The sequence below is a fragment of the Impatiens glandulifera genome, chromosome 1 (genome assembly GCF_907164915.1).
Source record: "Impatiens glandulifera chromosome 1, dImpGla2.1, whole genome shotgun sequence".
In the NCBI taxonomy this organism is placed as follows: domain Eukaryota; kingdom Viridiplantae; phylum Streptophyta; class Magnoliopsida; order Ericales; family Balsaminaceae; genus Impatiens; species Impatiens glandulifera.
The window spans coordinates 84163795-84177948 of record NC_061862.1 but is presented as its reverse complement, the minus strand read 5'-3'; positions in this window follow the sequence as shown (position 1 = coordinate 84177948).

Genomic DNA, 14154 nt, shown 5'->3' with positions numbered 1-14154 from the left:
CCTCTTGAATTTCCTCAACAACAACTTGAGGTTCATCTTCCATTTTCATCACGATCCTTCACATTTTAGTAAAAAATAATTCTTCTTTTTTCTTGATTCTCATTACTTTCTTTCCTTCATTGTTTTCCTTTTCCTAGAATCCTTCTTATTTTCTTCTACAACTGCTTAATCTTTGAGTTTAGCCTCATCTGTTTCTTTCTTTTTCTTTTCCGCTTCCTAGCTTTTCTGGTTTTTCTGTTTTTTTGTTTAGCTTTATTATATTTATTGTGTAGAAAAGTGTTACAGAAAACACTTCTCTTTGGTTTACATTCATAAAAGATCTCAATGACATTGTACTTTCCTTTTCTATCAACAACTGACATTTTCATTGGCAGAACACCCTTATGATGCACTTCAATACTAATTCTAACACAAGACAAGTGCTCTCTTCTTTCAATTATTGGGTTCATATATAATGATTTTCCAAATTAAATAAATTTTAATTTGATAAAGATGAATTATTATTATTTATTTAATTATATTTATATATATATATATATTTAATATTTATATAAATGTCTTAAAAAATATATATTAATTAAAATATATATATTAAATAATAATTTACAAAAATATAATAATATTAAAATTGGTATATAATATATATAAAAAAGTTCATTTAGCCTACCTATTTGTATTATCAATATAATTTTTAGAACGTATAAAATATTAAAAAATTCATTAAAATATTGTATTGTATTGCAAAATATCAAAAATATTAAAAATATTATTTTTTTTATATAACAAAAATATTGGTACACTTATCGGTACCATTACCAAACTACAAAAATATATATAATATTGATATATAAATAAATAATAACTAATAAAATTTTAAATAATTAAGCTCTAAAAATATTGGTACACTACCTGCGTAATATTGTAAGATTATAGATATTACACTATTACGAGTAACAATTGAGGATATTAAACATACTAATCGATCCATGAATATCCATACTAAAATAAAATAAATATACAAAATCTAAAAAGTGATTAAAATACCCGATTTAAATATCAAATTTACATATTTAAAGTTATATAGTTGACGAGAAGTTGGGTTAAGGAAACGTGATAAATTAAATTAATTAGGAAAATAAGTGAATGCTAACAATATAAATAAATAAAAAATATGAAAGTCTAGTTTAGTAGATTTCAGCATAGTTTATGGAAAATATAGGGAAAAAATGCACAAAACATGAAAATAAGAAAAGAAAAAAACAAAATTGTCGCTTAAAACAAATTATCAAACGAGTAGACACTCGAGAAGACGATTATATAATATAATTTTCTATAAACCGTTTTGGAAGAATAAATAATACATCAATTTCCAAATGAACGACTTGCTATATCCGACCAGTTTGTTCTAGGGTCGAATATTTATTTTATAATCGATTTAATTTTTGTTTTTGAAAATTTATTTGTTTATATAACCGGACCAAATCAATATAATTGTTTTTACTTGTTTAGAATATTAATTTATATTTTTTTATAAATTTTTAAAATTAATTTAAAACTAACTGTACAATTTTTTATTGGGTGGTATTTCTCAATTTATTATTAATTAAATCTAATTTTTAAGTTTAGTTATTAATCATTCTAATAATATTTGTTTACTATTTGATATTGATATAACTATTTAAATATTGTTATGATTGGTCTACTATTATTATATATGTTCTAATTATGTTTTTAGTTATCTTAATATTATCACATACTGTATTGAGAGTTATCATTTTCACCATTATTATTTAAATTTTTATATTGTACTCTTGCCTTGAATGTAGCTCTGTCAGTGTCAACAAGGCAAAATATATTCTGGCGGAATAATGTATGATTTTGAAGTAGTGAGGTTTACTAGGTTAACATAAAAAAGTTCGAACGGAGAATTGCACTCTGCGTAATTGCATTATTACTGCGAATCGGTGTGTAACACTAGACCGAGAAGCAATTCGAGGTCACATAAATGGAAGCTTCATAGAGTCGAGAGTTGTGATCAAATTCTCATTGCCAAGATCACAAAATGAACATACCGCCGGAGAAATGAAACCTTCGTGAGGAAACATTGTGCTCGTCGCCGTCAACTTATGGTCGGAGAAATCATAGATCAAAGTATGACAGCAGGTGTAGGAAATTTTCGAGGATCTCCAAATCGTAATTGTCGATGAGAATAATTTTTGAGATCCATCTTTATCTCCTTGTAGACGAAATCGCTGGCGAAGAATGGAGGATATATAATCGTTGTCAATGGTCTGCATGCCATGGAAGAAGAAGTTGATTGGTTCAGGCTTTGCTTTCAGTTGGTCAAAATGGGGTTAAATCTTCGGTTTTAAATTTTGTGTTTCACTGTGTACAACCTTTACAAAAATTGATTATTTTATAGAACGAGTAAAAAATAATGAAGAAAGAAAATGAAAAATCAACTTATTTTGTGAAGGTGATACATAGTGGAACACAAAATCTGAATTAGCAGATTTGATCCCGTCAAAATAGGTTCAAATCTGATGTTTTAAATTTTGTGTTCCATTATGTACCACCTTCACAAAAATTGGTTATTTTGTAGAATGAGTAAAAAATATTAAAAAGAGAGAATAAAAATCAACTTATTTTTGTGAAAGTAGTATAGTGGAACACAAAATCTGAACGTTCCAAACTTTGTGTTCCACCGTATACCGGGTGGAAAAAATTAGTCATTTTATAGAATGAGTAAAATTAGTCAAATTCTTATTAATTACAGTTTTGACATCCAAAACGGTTTTGAGAAGGAAGCAAGAAAGAAATCTTTATTATGCATTCACTTTCTTTTCTTTACATTATTTTCTTTATATGGTCTAGCTTGATTAAAAAAATGTCGTGTTAGAGAGTTTATCAACCAAAATTAACTAATCATCAAATTAGTTCAGTGTTAAGAGTCGGCTTAAAAGACAAAAAAATCACATATTTAATTTCCATCTGGAGCACTTTAAGTTGAAGCGGGGCAATGATTGTTGGGTGTTATACTAGTTCTCCTTAATTAGAAAACCAAGTTTAACTACAGCTTAAAACAACTGTCTAATTTTGAAATGTAGAATTTCAACGATAATAAACATATAAACATGTGAAAACTAAATGTTATGTTAAAATAATTTAAATAAGGTAAAGAAAAGATGGTATAAATGTATAATAAAGATTTATAAAAAATAAAATTTATAATGTAAAGAAAAGAGAGTATATATATATATATATTATATTTATAAATTTAAATAAAATTTAAATATATGTGTTATTATTTTAATACTTATATAATATATTTAATTAGTTAATCGAGAGAATAGATTAATTAATAAATTATTTAGTAGTTTAGAGAAAAAAAAAATAGAAGGTTAATTAACCGTTAAGAAAGAGAGGAGATTAATTAATGGATTAAGTGAGAAATAGTTAATTAAAAAATTAATTAATATTTTAGAGAGAAAACGGATAGTTTGGGAGAATGAAAAGATGGGATAATTTAAGAAAAATTGTTTAAAATATGGTAGACCAAGAAATGCTTCTAACTTCCCTGATCAACATCTTTGATGCAATCTTTCTAATTTCAACTTATTTTTAATAAGTTCAAATAATTTAACCCCTAGTCTTTCTTCTCGTTTAGTATGGGCCCTCGATTTCATCTCAATCTAAATTCAACCTTTAAGTTCAGTTTTGAATTATTTTCAATAATTCTGAAACATTTTGGTCCTCAATTACCAGAATTCTTCAATTTGACCCTGAACTTCAATTAAGTCCAATTAATGCCTTCAAATTATAATTTAAAAATTTCTCATCTTAGAAAAATTTAAAAAAATGATATGGTGGTCAAGAATATTATTTTCAACAATTGTGTTGGACCGTTTGAATTGTTTTTTAATTTTTTTTTATCTTATATCGATATGAGTTTTACAACTTAACAAATTACGAAATGAATTATGGGAGATCTTGAAAATATTTCTAACTTTCACAAAAGGATCATAATTTTTTAAGCATGTTAGAAAACATATTTTTGCATTGTTATAAACAAAGTTGTGTAATTTTGAAAATTTTAACTCGATTGCCTTATGCTCCCAAAAACATTCTCTTGGGAATTTTCATAAACTTTGAAACACTTTTAAAAAAACACTTGTTCTAGTAGTGTTGTAAACAGAGTTATGCAGAAAAGCTCTAGGGTGTTTTTTTGAAATATTTTTTACCAAGATGCGCAATCAAATCTATAATCAAGAACATAATGAATTTTTCATTTCTCGATTGTACTCTCATTTCTTGATTGAAAAAAATATTATGAGCTCTTCTATTTTAATCTTGTCTACAATTAATGGACTCTTAGATTGATTATAAAAAATGAATAGGGTTAACCCTTTTAAACACAAGTTTCAATCTTTTCAAAGAGTAAAAGAGTTTTGAACTCAAAACGCAAGTATTAACAATTATTCAAACATCAAATATCTTATTATTTAGAAGTAAGGACTGTCCGTTTATAATATGCGTGTGAGACATAGCGTTGATGACCATTTTTCATACATAACCAAGCACTGAATCCTTAAAATGAATACTCTATATTTTTAGTTTAATTGAGAAGTAAACTAAACTAGCGACTCTAAACTCAATTGTATCGGTTCGTCCGTAAACGGATCGATCTAAAATCTGTACGGACCAATAATTAAAATCATATGCTAGAGAATTCTATTTTTGGTTCTTCATCCCTTTTTATTTTTTACGGGATTCAGAGGAAAATAAGTCAAGAGGTTCTCTAATATAGCTAACATAAACAACATCTAAAACGGTTTTTTGCTTAAAATAGTGCACGGATTGAACCTATCACAAAAATCTCTTGTCTCCTACCGCGAGAGTACGTGAAGAATGTAACTATGTAATACACGAGATTTGACTAATTTCAAATCGCACGAACCATTAAAGACGATTCATCTATCAATTTAGAGGTAGAAGATTTTTTTTGTAATTTTTCAATTGCTAGTGATTTTCTTTTTATTAAAAGGCCTGTCTGTTTGAAATGATATTTTATTAGAAGGCATGTTTGAAATCAACACAGTTGGAAGCTCAAGTAGAAATTTGAAATGAATTCGTCATGACGTTGAATTTTAAATGGAGAAGATATTATTATTAACTGTAAATAAGAGATGATTGGACAGAAACGATGCAGATCAGATCTTCTGCTACCGAATGGGGGTGTTCCCCTGTTGCGGACAATTCAAAACTCAGCATTATTATTATATTAATAAATTAAAACTGGGTTGAAAGGAAGAGAGAAAACCCGGAACCCGTATTTTATTCCGGGTTCAGCAGAAACGGAAATGAGTGAAGCTTTCTTTGTTTCACTCCGTTTTACATGACCATTGAAGAAACAGTCTACACTGTTTTACATGAGGTTGTCCATGTAAAAAACTGATTGATATATATTCACTGTTGAGTGAAGCAAACTTAAATTGACTCTGATTTATAAATTATGCTTATAAATTTATTTGTGATGTATTTAAATGATTAAATAATAATTCATATAATTTTATTTCTGATATATATATAAATTAATAATTATGAATTAATATAATTTTATTTTAAGATTAGTTTAAAATAATAATAATAAATTATGTGATTTAAGATATTTAAATTAATTTGTATGAATGATTATAATTATATGTTATAATTGTGATATATTCAAGTGAATTTGTACAAATTATTTTATAATGTATATATTTATATATTTAATATGCACAAATTTTTTATAATGTATTGAAATATATTTTGACAAATTATTTAAAAATTTATATAATTATATATTAAATATATACATATAAAAAAACATATTTTTTATTATTTTTGTAAGATATTTAAATTATTTTATAAATATATTTAAATGAATTTGTAAAACAAAATATTCAATTTTTTTAATATATTTAAATAAATTTGTAAAACAAAATATTTTAAAATTTATTTTTAAGATATTTTTTAAAAAATTATTTAAATTATTTTATATTGTATATAATTATATATTAAATATATATAAATGTTCATGTAAAACCATTAACACATTTATGTAAAAACATTTATATGTTCATGTAAAAGTATTTATGCCTTCATGTAAGCCTGCAATAGAATAAAAAAAAAGCGCTATCAGGTGAAGCTTGCTTCACCTGCTAGCGCTTGTTTTATTTAATATTTTGCAGATGTACATGAAGACATAAATGCTTTTACATTAACGTATAAATGTTTTTACATAAATATGTTAGTGGTTTTACATGAACATTTATATATATTTAATATATAATTATATAAAATATAAAATAATTTAAATATTTTTTTTTAAATATCTTACAAATAAATTTAAAAATATTTTGTTTTACAAATTTATTTAAATATATTACAAAAAATTTTGAACATATTGTTATATATATATTTAATATATAATCATATAAAATAATTAAAATAAATTAATTTAAATATCTTACAAATGTAAATATAAAGTGAAGTTTGCTTCACTTCTATAGCGCGGTAAATATTGAGTGAAGCAAGCTTCACCCGGTAGTGCTTGTTTCACTCATTTGAGCGCTGTAAATACCCAGGTGAAGCTAGATTCACCTGGTAGCGCTTTTTTTATATTTTTTGCAGACTTACATGAAGGCATAAATGCTTTAACATTAACGTATAAATGTTTTTACATAAATGTGTTAGTGGTTTTACATTACATTTACATATATTTAATATATAATTATATAAAGTATAAAATATTTTAAATATTTTTTTAAAAATATCTTAAAAATAAATTTTAAAATATTTTATTTTACAAATTTATTTAAATATATTAAAAAAAAATTTGAACATGTTGTTTTATATATATATATATATATATATATATATATATATATATATATATATATTTATATATATATATATATATATATATATATATATATATATTTAATATATATTTATATAACATAATTAAAATAAATTTATTTAAATATCTTACAAATTTAATATCAAGTGAAGTTTGCTTCACTTCTATCAGCGCTGTAAATATTGAGTGAAGCAATCTTCACCTGGTAGTGCTTGTTTCGAGCGCTGTAAATCCCCAAGTGAAGCAAGCTTCACTTGGTAGTGCTTGTTTTTTTTTTTGCAGACTTACATGAAGGTGTAAATGTTTTTACATGAACATATAAATGTTTTTACATAAATGTGTTAATGATTTTACATGAACATTTATGTATATTTAATATATAATTATATAAAATATAAAATAATTTAAATAATTTTTTTTAAATATCTTACAAATAAATTTAAAAATATTTTATTTTACAAATTTATTTAAATATATTACAAAATTTTTTGAACATGTTATATATATATATATATATATATATATATTTAATATATAATCATATAAAATAAATTAATTTAAATATCTTACAAATATAAATATCAAATGAAGTTTGCTTCACTTCTTTCAGCGCTCTAAATATTGAGTCAAGCTTGCTTCAATTGGTAGTGCTTGTTTCACTCATTTGAGTGTTGTAAATACTCAGGTGAAACAAGTTTCACCTGATAGCGCTTGTTTTTTTATTCTTTTGCAGATTTACATAAATGTATAAATGTTTTTACATGAACGTATAAATGTTTTTACATAAATGTGTTAATGGTTTTACATGAACATTTATATATATTTAATATATAATTATATAAAATATAAAATAATTTAAATATTTTTTTAAAAAATATCTTACAAATAAATTTTAAAATATTTTGTTTTACAAATTTATTTAAATATATTACAAAAAAAATTGAACATTTTTTTATATATATATATATTTAATATATAATCATATAAAATAATTACAGCAAATTCATTAAAATATCTTACAAATTTAATACCTAGTGAAGTTTACTTCACTTCTATCAGTCCTGTAAATATTGAGTGAAGCAAGTTTCACCTGGTGGTGCTTGTTTCACTCATTTGAGCGCTGTAAATACCCAGGTGAAGCAAGCTTCACCTGGTAGCGCTTGTTTTTTTATTCTATTGCAGACTTACATGAAGGCATAAATGTTTTTACATGAACATATAAATGTTTTTACATAAATGTGTTAATGGTTTTACATGAACATTTATATATATTTAATATATAATCATATAAAATATAAAATAATTTAAATAATTTTTTTTAAATATCTTAAAAATAAATTTAAAAATATTTTGTTTTACAAATTTATTTAAATTTATTACCAAAAAATTTTGAACATATTGTTATATATATATTTAATATATAATTATATAAATTAATTAAAATTAATTAATTCAAAATATCTTACAAATGTAATTATGAAGTGAAGTTTGCTTCACTTCTATCAGCGCTGTAAATATTGAGTGAAGCAAGCTTCACCTGGTAGTGCTTGTTTCACTCATTTGAGCGCTGTAAATACCGAGGTGAAGCTAACTTCACCTGGTAGCGCTTATTTAAATATATTACAAAAAAATTTGATCATGTTGTTTTATATATATATATTTAATATATAATCATATAAAATAATTAAAGTAAATTCATTTAAATATCTTACAAATTTAATATCAAGTGAAGTTTGCTTCTATCAAGTGAAGTTTGCTTCACTTCTATCATATAAACTGCTTTTACATGAACGTATTTTATATTCACCTGAATGAATATATATCAATCAGTTTTACATGGACAACCTTATGTAAAACAGTATAGACTGTCTCTTCAATGGTCATGTAAAACAGAGTGAAGCGAAGGAAGCTTCACTCATTTCCGTTTCTGCTGAACCCGGAATAAAATACGGGTTCCGGGTTCTCTTTCTTCCTTTCAACCCAGTTTTAATTTATTAATATAATAATAATGCTGAGTTTTGATTGGTCTGCAACAGGGGAACACCCCATTCGGTAGTAGAAGATCTGATCTGGAAACGATAGAACCATGTCAATTGGATGAAATTTCATTTATTTGTTTCAGTTTTAATTTATTTTAATTATGTTTTTTTTTGTGGTATCCCCTGAACCAGTTCAGATCTTCTGCTACCGATTGCCGTGTTCCCCTGTGGCGGACCAATTAGATTGCAGCATTATTATTTTAATAATAAATCAATCTGGGCAGGAGACGGAGGGAGGGAGAATCCGGAATCCGGGTTTAGGCCCGGGTTCACACCAGACGCCGTTAACGGAAGCTCCTGTTAACGCCAGGAAATAATATAATATTCATATGATAAACAGATAAGATATCTTCGCTCCGGGACCGTGTCAGAGGGTAGGGTGAGATACGATGGGAGCGAAGATCTACACGCCCGTTGCACTGACCCTCATGTAAACCCCGCATACCCACCCATGAGAAGACCGCCTGCCGTTCATGAAAATACACTTACACGTCTATGTAAAGACCGAATTGACAGGGATATTATATTTACGTTTATTTAATATTAATTTAATTTATTAAAAAACACATGCAGCGATATAATATTCGCTTCAATTATTTCATTCATTTATTTTCTAGGAATTTTTATTTAATTTTTGTATTTAATTTTTTTTGCCTAGAGACTCTCTAGAGCGAAGATATATATTTGCTTCAATTAATTTTAATTAAAACCTCATGTAAACCCCCCAACCCACCCATGAGAAGACCGCCTGCCTGCCATGGAAAGACAATTACCCGTTTATGTGAAGACCAAAATGACATGGATTTCATATTTCCATTTATTAAATATTAATTCAATTAATTGAAGATGACATGCAGCAACCGAACAAATCTTCGCCTCAATTACTTTTCTATTTTTTTCCTTTTTTTTTATTTCATTTTTTTTGGCTGGAGACCTTCATGAGCGAAGATATATTTGCTTCAATTAATTCTAATAAAACCTCATGTAAAACCCCCCTACCCACCCATGAGAAGACCGCTTGCCTACCATGTAAAGACACTTACCCGTCTATGTAAAGACCAAAATGACATGGATTTTATATTTCCGTTTATTAAATATTAATTCAATTAATTGAAGATGACATGCAGCAACCGAACAATTCTTCGCCTCAATTACCGGCTAGATTTTTTTTTATATTTTTTTTTTCCGTTTATTAATAAATGTTAATTTAATTAATTTAAAATGACATGCAGCGATATAATATTCATTAATTTTCGCCTAGACCATGTTCCATGTAAAATGGATTGAATAGTCGCTTCTCGAGAGAACACTTATTCGCCCCTGGTCCCTGTGTCATGTTACATGGAATGAATAGTCGCTTTTCGAAAGAAGACATGTTCGCACCGGTTACATGAATATATATACCCCATAATATGATTATTTTATAATCATTTCCGCCCGATTCATCTCTCTCTCTTCCTGCCTCCTTTTCACGGCGATTCGTAACCGGCTCCCCGTCGACCGAACCTGAATCCACATCTTCACGACTCCACAATGGTACGTATTCCTGAATAGTAACTTTTCATATTTAGGATTATGAAACTACTACACTAGATTCTGTTATGTGATGTTGTTGTCTCTTTAATCTTTAGGAAACCCTACTCTCAAAATGTCACCTTCACTGTAAATCAATGTTATTTAGGAAAAATTACCTAGTGTTATGTTTTGGGATATTATTTCCATGAAACCCTAGTACATACTAACAAAGACCGTTTTTTTTTTTCGTGCACGTGCAGGCAACCGCCTCAGCATCCGTCCAAAACTTTGGCAAAGACTGGATTTTATGCCCAAATCAATTAACAAGTGAAGAGATAGTACTCTTCGTGACATTTCTCCCTTTTTTTTCCATATTGTTTAAGTTTTCATCCTGTTTAACTGAAATATTTATGATTGTTCTTAAACAGCACTTGATGCAACAATATGCTAACACATGTGGTGCCACGGTGACAATGAGTTGGCGAGACGATGTGACCCACGTCATAGCATCCACCGATTCTAATGGTGGATGCGGTCGCACTATCAAAGTATTGAAGGGCATATTGAACGGGAGTTGGGTCCTTACCATTGATTGTGAGACTCTGTTATTCTTAACCCTTTACTGTTAACTCAATATTCATTTTAACATATATGAAACTAAAAACACCTATTGCTTTTATACAGGGATAAAATCATCAATCAGATTTAACTATTACGTGGACGAGGAACCATACGAGGTGCAGCGAGATAATCATGGGACTGTGGGCGGTCCAAGAGCTGGCAGAATGCGGTATTTGAACAATGTAAGTTTTGTCTTATTCCTACTCCTCCATATGATATTCAATTGTCCATGATTACTAATAATGTTTTGTATTTTCTTTCAGCTGCTGAAACTCTTCGACAGTTACACCTTCATATTTGCAGGGGAATTCATCCCGGCTTACAAACTTGATCTTATGGGTTTTGTAATTGCTGGAGGAGGTACAACTAAAGAAATGGAGAATCCATTTGTCGAGCCCGAGGACGACAAAACTATAGTTGTATACGACAAGTCTCGGCACGATGTTAATGAACTTGTTTGGGTATTTGAGGCAGAGAATCCTCTGAAGACATATTTGGATGTGTTTGGTGTTCCTCACACAAGCTTGCTAGAATCCATTGCTGCTTGTGATTTGCAGCCTTTGTTTTTGTAATAGACATGTGTTGGTTTAATTTGTTACTTAATATTTGAATATTTTGCATTCTTGAAAATTCAATGTCATATTTGATTTCAGAATTATCTTTTTTGTTCTTCGAATTGTTTTTTTTTTAAACATCAGCCTTATATTTAACTAAATCTTGAAACATTAAGAAATACTGTATAACTTGAAGTATAAATTTGATAAATAATTAATATTTTTTAAAACTACTGTCAAAATAATATTTGTAAAACAATTGTCAAAATAATAATGTGAAGAAATCTTCGCTTACTGATTGATTGATTGATTTATTAATTTTATTTAATAATAATTTTTGTCATTTAATTATTAAAATGAAATAATTTTTTTAACAAGTCACCTCACCGCCACCTAACACCTGCCACCTTTTCATTAAATGCTGCATGCAGTAAGCCATGCTGCTAGACAAAGTTTGTACTCTTCTCTCTCTCACCTGTACGACCATTTCTTCGCCGGAGTTATACTACATTGTCTACCATCGACCTCTCCTTCGCCGGAGACTTCATTATAATATCAATCCATCTTCCTAAATTATAAAATGGTATGTTTTTGAATGTCATCTATACCTTCTTTACTTTTCGTCCCAACCTTTTCTATGTTTTTTGAATACTCGACATGAAATGTTCTGTTCTGTTTGATTATCAGGAAGGAACACATATAAGCGAGAATGATATGGACGAGAATGATATTAATGATTTAAGGTAACATTGTTTAACTTCTCCAATATTTTTAGTGCACATGTAAGCGAAGATCTCTTCACTAATATATTTTTAGATAATATCTTATAAAGCGAAACTATATTCGCCTAATATTACAATCTTCATACTGTTGAAGTGAAGCTTTCTTCGCTTATATTGTTTTCATTTTCCAATAATCTACAAGTTCTGGTTAGTTGAACCTTTATTTTCCACGTGTTCAAACTGAACAGCGAATCTGCTACTTGTCGTCGTCAATTGAATTTCGATGGAAACGGCCAACCTTTGGAGGACATCGAAGCCAACTTAATTCCACTTTTAGGTAGAGAATTTGAGAGTGAAGAAGAAGGCTACGTATTCTACTTAGCATACGCTAAACTAATAGGATTTGGTATAAGGCGCAGTTCAAAACATGTAGACAAGGAGGGTAAAATACTGGATAGAGTTTTTTGTTGTAGTGCACAGGGTGAACGGGGAAAGGACAAACGTGATGTCTATGTGAAACGTAGACGTTCTGTGACTCGGTTCTGTTGTGAAGCGAAATTGAGGATAAAGAGGGCAGACAATGGAAAGTTCCAAGTGGTAAATTTTATTAGTGATCATAGTCATCCTCTTGCAAGTCCAAAGAAAACTCACCTGTATAGATGCCATAGGAATATTTCTGCAGTTGCAGGATTACATATCGAGATGGCCACTAACGTGGGAATTCCTCCTAAGTCATCACATGCTCTAATGTCTAAACAAATCGGTGGAAGGGAGAATCTAGGTTTTCTTCCTGAGGATTACAAAAATTACCTGCGCACGAAAAGAACCAGAGAGTGTAATTTTGGGGAAACAGGGGGTGTATTAGAGTATTTGCAGAAAAAACAATCCAATGATCCTGGTTTTTATAATGCTTTTCAACTTGATGCGGACGATTTGATAACGAATATTTTTTGGTGTGATTCCAACATTCGGTCCGATTATTCATACTTCGGAGACGTGGTCAGTTTTGACACCACATACAAGAAGAATAATGAAGGTCGTCCAGTTGCGCTTTTTGTAGGTGTCAATCATCACAAACAATCAATTATTTTTGGAGCAGCTCTATTATACGATGAAACTGCGATGACTTTTGATTGGTTGTTTGAGACTTTCACCAAAGTTATGCATGGGAAAAAACCAAAAACCATTCTTACAGATCAAGACGCGGCCATGGCTAAGGCCTTGGCGTCTACATGGCCCGAAACAAATCATCGTCTCTGTATTTGGCACATATTTCAAAATGCAGCCATACATCTTAGCTCGGTGTTCCATAATTTCAGAGATTTTTCTAAGGATTTTTCTTCGTGTATATATGATTTTGAAGAAGAGATAGAGTTTGTTGAAGCTTGGAATCAAATGTTGACAAACTACGGGCTTGAAAACAACGATTGGTTGAAACGCATGTTTAGCATCAGGCGAAAGTGGGCATTAGTGTATGGACGACAAATGTTTTGTGCTGATATGACGACAACACAGAGAAGTGAGAGTATGAACAGTATGTTGAAAAGGTACTGCTCCTACAAACACAAGTATTTAGAATTTTTCAAACACTTTGAAAGACTACTCGATGAAAGAATATATGATGTGTTGAAGGCTGATTTCAAATCAATTACCAGCCAACCAAGTCTTAACTATCCAGTTTTGATCTTAAAGGATGCCTGCAAAGTTTACACCCCAGAGGTCTTTAAGTGCTTTGAACAACAATGGTTTATGTCGCATGATTGTGGTGTAGAAATGTTAGAGGATGTCGACACACACAGAAT